This window comes from Diorhabda carinulata, chromosome 8 (assembly GCF_026250575.1).
Source record: "Diorhabda carinulata isolate Delta chromosome 8, icDioCari1.1, whole genome shotgun sequence".
Classification (NCBI taxonomy): Eukaryota; Metazoa; Arthropoda; class Insecta; order Coleoptera; family Chrysomelidae; genus Diorhabda; species Diorhabda carinulata.
The window spans coordinates 20,072,503-20,081,285 of NC_079467.1; positions in this window are offsets into that span (position 1 = coordinate 20,072,503).

Consider the following 8,783-nt stretch of genomic DNA (forward strand, 5'->3'; position numbering starts at 1 on the left):
GTTCTTTGGAATTAGCCATTCCACAAACGTCATTACACCGTATTTTGCATAAAGACTTGGGTCTTAAGGCCTATAAAGTTCAGTTAACACAAGAGCTCAAGTCGGCCGATCATCAACAACGTCGTGTCTTTGCTGATTGGGTCCTTGAAATGCGTGAAAATGATCCGCAATTTCATCGAAAAATTGTCTTAACTGATCAGGCCCATTTCCACCTTGGTGGTTACGTTAATAAACAAAATCGAATCTGGGGCTCGGAAAACCCAAGAGTTATTGTTGAAAATCCTCTCTATCCTCAACGCGTGACTGTTTGGTGCGGTTTATGGTCTGGCGGTGTCATTGGACCTTACTTTTTCGAAAATAAGGCTGGAGCAACAGTTACGGTGAACGGATTGCGCTATCGAAAGATGATTAATGATTGTTTATGGCCGGAATTGGATGGTATTGATTTGGACAACGTTTACTTTCAACAAGACGGCGCTACGTGCCAAACAAGCAACGAAACCATCGATCTTTTACGGGAAAAATTTCCGGACCGTGTTATCTCTCGAAGAGGTCATCACAATTGACCACCGAGATCTTGTGATTTAACACCTTGCGACTTTTTCCTTTGGGGTCACGTGAAAGATAAGGTCTACGCCAACAGTCCAGCATCGATTCAAGACCTCAAAGATGGAATTCGTGAGGCTATCGAGGACATAGGGCAGCCGCTTTGCAATTTGGTTACGGAAAATTTCATGAAAAGGATATGGTCCTGTAAGCGTGGTGGCCATTTGGCTGATATTGTGTTCCATTATTAACGGCATACCTTCCTCTTTATAATGAAATAAACGATCCGATCATTTATCTCAAAAAATGGCATTTTTCTTTGAATATCAAAATAACACCTCTTATTGGAAAACCCGCTATTACTAATAAGTTAGATGATGTAAATACCTTACCAATTATTGAATATATTGTTTTCCAGGAGTGAGTATCATGGGTAATAATCATATTATTAGGGTATATAATAAATGGATTTATTTATTCTATATATTTAAAAAGGCGGATTGGTTTAATTTTATTTTTATTGCTCATATAAAATTACAATCCGAAATTTTGACCTATGAATTCTTCTGTTTACTTCAATATTTAGGATTATTTTTATAATCTGGAAATAGCAAACAAGTTTTGAATTTTAATAAACCCAGTACCAACTTGAAGTATAGAAGCAAAAATTAAGTACTGATCTCTTTCTATTGATCCAAAAAATTAATGAAGCAATTACATTAAAATGAAAATCGACCTCAGCTGTTTTGTGATGAATATATATTTAAAAAATATGGAAATAGAAATTAATAGACTGAAAAATAACTAAGTATGAGGGAAAAATTACCTTTTTATTTAAGAAAACACGTCAACTAGACACGAAGTTTCCATTACACGAAATTTACGACTTATGGAACATTATTTATGGTGTAATCATTCATGTGGTACTGCAAATAGACAACTCTTCAAAAATCTAACAGGAATGTGAAAGATTTTAATAAAATAGTTGCCTCAATTATGAGGTTTGCATATTATTGTGAATATTTTATTTGTATTTCTAATTAGCGTCAAATTCCTCAACAGCAAATGAATTTTTTATTTATTTTAGATTAATATGAATTATCGTAGTGGTCATAATGATAAGAAATATTTCATTGTTGTATTTATTAATCAAGCTTTGTAGTAAAATATTGTTAATGTTGTACACACATGACAAGGAATGGAATGTGAAATTTATTATATTATATATTGACAGTTTATATTAAGAAAAATTTGTGAATATTTTATTAATTCCAATTATGTGACAACAACTTAAAACTCCATAAAATCAAAATACGTGTTCACACTACTTCCACAATTGAACCACCAATTAGAAGATGGGAATTAATCCAAAATTTAAAATTGGAGATAACTAGGAAAACTTTTCGTTTTCGTTTTATTTACTAATAGACACCTGGTTTACATATAATATTCATTTACTTTGTATATATGTAAATATGTTGGATTTATTTATTTCTTCCAATTTATCTTATCAGGGGCCATGGCAGTCCCTTCAAGTCGAGCAAAAAAAAGCGGCTCAGCCGTACCATCCTTTTCTCGAAGCAGTTCAAGCCATTTTCGTCCCTCCATATCTTCGTTGTAGATCAAAGTAGAAACCAAGCAAGGATTACATAAACACGTTATATTTTAAATTACAATCAATTTGAACCAGTAGCTTAAAAATTATAATTAGTCAAAGCTCCTAATTCTCTCACTCGCCGACTGACCGATCCTCAAAATTCTAAAGCACTTCTAGTAGACATAGAAGCTTCAAATTTTGAATACAATTAGTGTTTAGTGTATAAAACTCAGGAGTAATCAATGAGATTTGCTTTGTCAGTAGCAAAAGTTCGCGAAGCACTCATACCATGTGTACCATTTGTGGGTGTCGGGTGTGTGTGTCTTTTTATTCATGTACAATTTTTGACTATAGTGGTATTTCAACCATTGATATAGGGAGTATTTTTTTGAAAATAGGGCATGTAATGAGTTTGTTTTAGGGGAAATGATTGGATGTGTTCATCTATAGTCGCAATTGCTTGGTTTGGTAAAAGATTTTCTCAATTAGATCATGCAGGGAATTCTTTAAAAGATTAAAAATTCTGATTCTTCCTTCCTTTTTCATCTTTGAATTCGTAAGCACGCTTCTCCAATTTTAGAAAGGACGTTGCACGGCTATCCACTTAGGAGCACGACTTTTTCCTACCTATCCACGTTCAGAATTAGTTAAGAGCTCAATATTTTACCATGCAAAACAAATGCACAATCACTTTCTCTTTTTTTTCCCGCAATAATTTGCGGGCATATTTACTGGATAGAGCCTTCTACCAAATTGCAACAATTTGTAGCATTTCACAGGCATAATGAAAACGTTTCGAAGGATGTTCAAAATTCTTGATTGCATCAAATTTTGTACGGCATTTGAATTTACTTCTCGCGGATATGTTTAAAGCGATAATCATAGCATATTTCTTGTATTTATAAATATTTCCACTGAAAAGTGATTTCCGAAGCATAATCTAGTTTAATGAATAATCTCTTAACATACTTAGGTTACTGGAAATATTAAATTTGTTCAAGTTATTGAACTGAACTAGTAATGCTTGATGATTCATATTTTTCTTATGTAGCAACCGTTTCGACAATCCAAACCTGATAAAATCGGTAAAAATTTGATAAAAACGATAATATTTCTACAAGGTAAGTTTTTTTTAAGTATACCTCGAATTTTTTACCAATAGCCGGTACTGGCAAGTTGTATGTTAGGGTTGAGGATGGGAATGCGTCATATTGTATGTATTATGTCTACAATTAATTCATAACTACCAAATATATATTATCAGACTCTTATATTGAAAGATCTTCTCTAATAACTATTAAAGAAACTCATAGATTCGAGAAGCATGATTAACTTTTTTAAAAAATGCTTATGTTTGGTGAAATATAAATGTCTATTTATGATAATGTTGAATTGTATATGATTTACCTCATGTGTTATTTTTCACAATTACATTATTTATTGACTATCTTTCCTAATCTGTATTGAATCATAGTGCGAATGATCCTAGCACTTGAAATAAAATAAAAAATAGTCTATATCTCGCTCGCATGTACTTATCGTTGCATCTGCTAACAAATATCGGTATACAATAATTATATTACGAAATTATACAATGTTATCAATGATCATTCAATCAAAACAATTTGTTACAATAATTTCATGACAGTGTATATTAAAAAATCAGGAAATGGTTTGCAGTTACATATTCATATTTAAATGGAAAATTTACTGTTTTCGCTGTTAGATAAAGAAATTGGATGAGGAAATTTAGTACCATTTAGTACCGCATTAGAACTCCGTGCCCTCTTACGTCCATCTCTACGTGTTTTTCTGTCCGTGGAAAGTACTTTCATATTTTCCTAAATTTTCATCACTTGGTTCAGCCTCCGTTTCCCAACCTTTTCAATTGCACCAATTTTGAGATTCACGGTTCCACCGAATCACTGGCGTAGTATAGTTTTATTTGATGTTTTTTTACAGTTTTGATCATCATTGTTTCAATTCGTTTCCTTCTCTACATTATATACATTTATTGATCTCTGCACTTTTGCAGAGTCTCTAGTTTTAAATTTTTATTTCATCGTATCGAGCTCTCTTCCTTTTTCAATAATTACTTCTACAATCTTATATATCAAAAAATTAACAGCTATCGGCCTAATATGTCTTTTTTCTTAAACCTCATCCCATGAGAAATTTGTCTGATCTTCTTCTTCATATCTAACCTAACTGTTTGGAATATGCTTTTTATTACTTCCACTAGTTTTTTTGGTATTTCACTTTCTTCAAAGCATTTCCATATGTCCTCTCTATCTATGGTTGCAAAACTTTGCCCCGAGATCGATATATGTTATATATATAATCCTTTGCCTTACTATATAATCCTTTCAACTTATTTTATGTTTGCGTAAAAAGTTTCTGGCTCTACTTTCAACATTCCCGTCACATATTCACTGGATATTGTTTCTATTATGGATGTTTAATGAAGTTTTCCTTATTAGTTTATGCTAGTTTTTTCATTGCCTAGGAATAATTTTATGTTTTTCATGTTTCTTCATGGTCTTATGCATTTCAACGTTTTGAATTTTGTAATATCAAACGGCAACGGCAAACGGAAAGTTTCTCTTTCAATCGTCTAGTATAAAAAAAAAACAAAGAAAGACAACCAGTCATACAGCCTAATGTTAAACTGGTTGCCGAGAATGGAGAAAGATTTGGAAACAAGTGCAATGTAGATCTAGTTGACCAATTATTCGTTATCGGTATCAGATATAGAAGCCGACGAAATCGAAAAATGATTTGTTGATCTTTTCTAAATTCTACAACAATGCACAGAATTGCCATGTACTTCCTATGTAAATTATCTACTTCTTGGTAACGATATAATCTTATTTTTCGAGATAATTGAGGTTAGGAATGAATCGATCTTTGAACAGAAGTCCGGTTCCGGCAACTGTAGCCTTAACAGTGAAAGTGTCAGTTCCTAAAGAGACAGCCTTCTCGCGATAGTTCTAAAAATGTATAAACCTATAAATAGGAACTTTTTGAAGTGTTGTAACCTAAGAGAGATACTGCTGTGATAAGAATTTCATTCATTCATACTAAAACAATGAATTTTGTTACACACATTTCTATCAATTTCCCACCGGTTTGGAAGAAGAATTCTCAGAAATCAGCTCTATCATCTTGATATAAAGTAGCCTGAACCACAACAAGTATATTTTTAAAATAAATAATGCAAATATAATGGTTGGGACTACAGAAACTCCGAGAATGCAAACTATAGAAAAACTTATCCCTCTGATATCACTCGGATAATCGATCCAAAAAATATTTATTCATATCAAGGATGCTAAACAACAGAATATGCATGTACCTCGCAAATATTATGTAGAAAGCTTCTTGACCTATCATGAATGATAAATATTGACAAAACTCTGATCCAATCCGAAAACTCATAACCCATACTCATAACACCATACTACATTCACTATTAATTGACGAACTTGATAAAATTGGTCTCAATACGTTTTCAACAATGTACTTTCGCAAAATTAGCTCCCCAATTCCGAAATATAGACACATCTACAGCTTCAGATAAAAAGTCTTCCTTTCACCACCTAAAATCCAAAGATTTGATGTGTGGTGTCTATCCCAAGACTTTGTAGCATGATTTGCTTGCGAGGCTCAAGTAAATGAATTGTCATAAATACCTCACTCCTAGAATATATCTCTCATGAACATAAAAGAAATTTCACACAACAGCACCAAACGCAACTACGAGCAAATAATTCCGCCACCTCTTCCAACAGATGAAAAAGAACCAAAAAACCCTAAGAAATCTCCTCTTTCCATACCAATAAGGCTGCGTAAAGAGGCCTAAAAATAAACTGGATATCTCTAAGCAAATTCTCAAGAAACCAACTAGAAAAATCATTTCTAAATAGAATACTTGTTTCGTATTGGACCACAACCGGATCTGATCTTTTTGAAAATGTATACGGTTTATCTGATCCAATAAATATTATAGAGAACTACACAAATGATTTTATTGCATTAATAGACATGTTTACAAAAATTTATTCTTTTTTTCAACATTGATTGGCAATTGCCCTAACCTCAAAAAGAAGCCGCAAAAAACGTACCGGAAACAGACCTTTGAGAAACAGAAAGTGAATCATCGCGAACAAACAATAATATGCTTTAGTTTTTTTCTTCTATACGTCCATATAGATCTTACATTTATTCTAGAATGAAATATCAATTGATTTCATAACAACCTACCAATGTTGCAAGCTATCCTATCCAAACAGAAGTGCCGCGTTGTTTAGTTTTAAAGAAACCAATTTCAAATACACTAACGATTCGCTCAGGCAAGTTAAAATACTTTTGCAAAAATCGAATAAATGCTGAAGTAGCTAGCGGAGGAGTAGCAATATTTGTAAAAAACTCTCTCCATGCTGAAGAAATCACAATTCATTCAAACCTAGATATCGAAGATATCAAACTACAAATAACAAAATAACAAAAGGAATCTAAATCACAATCACGATCTATTTCCAAAATAGAACTTAAAAAAAGCAAACTAGGCTTTCTTCGAAATCGTTATTGCAAATAGTTTGACAGCTTACTTAAGACCAACAGATAAAGATGAAGCTTGAGAAAACCTTGTCGTTATCTTTCAGCGAGCAGTAGACCTATCGGTCGGGAGAACTGCATGAAACGACACAATCTTGGGTCGTGGTTGAATAACGACTCTTAATTAAAAAACAAGAATAAGAAAAAAGCTTTCAATAGACATGAAACATAATATACAACAGCAAACAAAACAATAAAACACATAATCGCAGAGTGCCCATCTTTTTGCGCAGAAACATCATCATCCTATCTACCACTCGGAACAATATCTTAAATTTTAGGACCTAAATACAATATAAACAATTTCAGAAATTATCTCAGGTAAATCTTGATCATAAAGTTAATTTAGCAAATACCTGTAAATAAAATACGAAAATTTCAACTTGTACTGTCTATTCTAACACCCACTATCGGGTTGATGTGAATTTTGTAATAAAAAAAAGTAATTGAGCTGAAAAACAGTTTTTTTTCGAAATTGGCAGTGAAGTGAAAGTTTAATGCCGATCAAAATCGGCAGTGAAATCGCATTTTAGTGCCTAGGCAATAACTGAACTGTCATCCGCTTCATGTTCGACAGTAATCGATAAACGTCAACCAGCTTTTAACCTTTTAACTTTTAAGATGTATGACTTTAGTGCCTTAACACATAAATACAGATTTTTGTTATTTAACAATGAAATTGAGGAAATGTTGACGCCTGCGAAACATCGAGGAAGACAGCCGAGCAGTAACTTTTGTTTTTGTTTCATGGCTAACCAACTGAATTTTTCTACATTCTGTATTCAAGTAAAACGATGTTTGATAGTAGGCAGTTCAATTAGAAATGTGTGATTAATTGTATTTACAATTTATGAGAATTTTTTTCAGAATGTCCTTTATGGCGAACGGTTTCCTTGACATCTACCACGATCTAAAAATCTACATATTTCCTAAACCATAAATTTTATTGAGTACATTTTTGTTAAAAAATCGATTTAAAAATTCATTTTTGCTATATTTAGACAGGTTGTCCCTGTAAAAGTTACGGATTGTTAACCATTGGGCGTGAGCCACCCCTGACCATCATATAGTAGTGTAAAATTATTTATTCTGTCAAACACACTACATCGATATACGTAATCGTTCATTAAAAATTCATGATGACGTTCGAATGTATAATTTAGAAAATATACTTGAATATAAGTTCTGTTTCGTAGCTTTAAAGGTCTATAACTCAGAAACGGGAGATCATGTCACAGAATTATTTTCACGTCATCTACTCACTCCCGAATTTTTTGCATCGAGTCCCCCTGTAGATATATTTCAATTTACAAATAATCCTTTATAAATACATAAATACATGTAATTGAAAACATAAAGTAGTACTAATCATCCTCATTATTTTCAAAGTAATCTATAGTAAACTAATTATATAACATGAAATAACCGAAATAATTAATTTTTCAGTAGGATAAAGTAACATACAGCAGATAACGTGTTAAATCAGTGAATCTACTCATGAATCATTATACGCGGCAACACTGTCACAATGCTATTAATACGATATGAATATGCATGCCTGACACGTGACGTACTTTGCGTTGAGATTGATTATAATTTTTACCAAGGCATTTTGCTATATTTTGCAGATTATTTTTTTAAAAAATCTTCCCGATTAATACATATATGTTTTTGAAAAATCGTTTTTTCTACTTCATTATATGAATAAATATTTTTAATTGCATGTTTTAATGTTTTATGTTTGGCGTAATACACAATATTAGAACATGATTGGGTGGTGTAATTTTAGTTTGGAAAATAAAAATGGAATTTTCCACTAGAAATTATGAGATGCGGATTTGAAATGATTTTTATTAATTAAAATAATAATTGAACTGATCAATTTATTCCACCCTGTATACAAACAAATCAATAAAACAATATCAATTGAAATTACAATGGAAAAAAAAACATGTACAAACAGTAATATAGGTGAGATTAAATAAACAAAAATATTTAAATACCTATCTCAACCCATTAAATT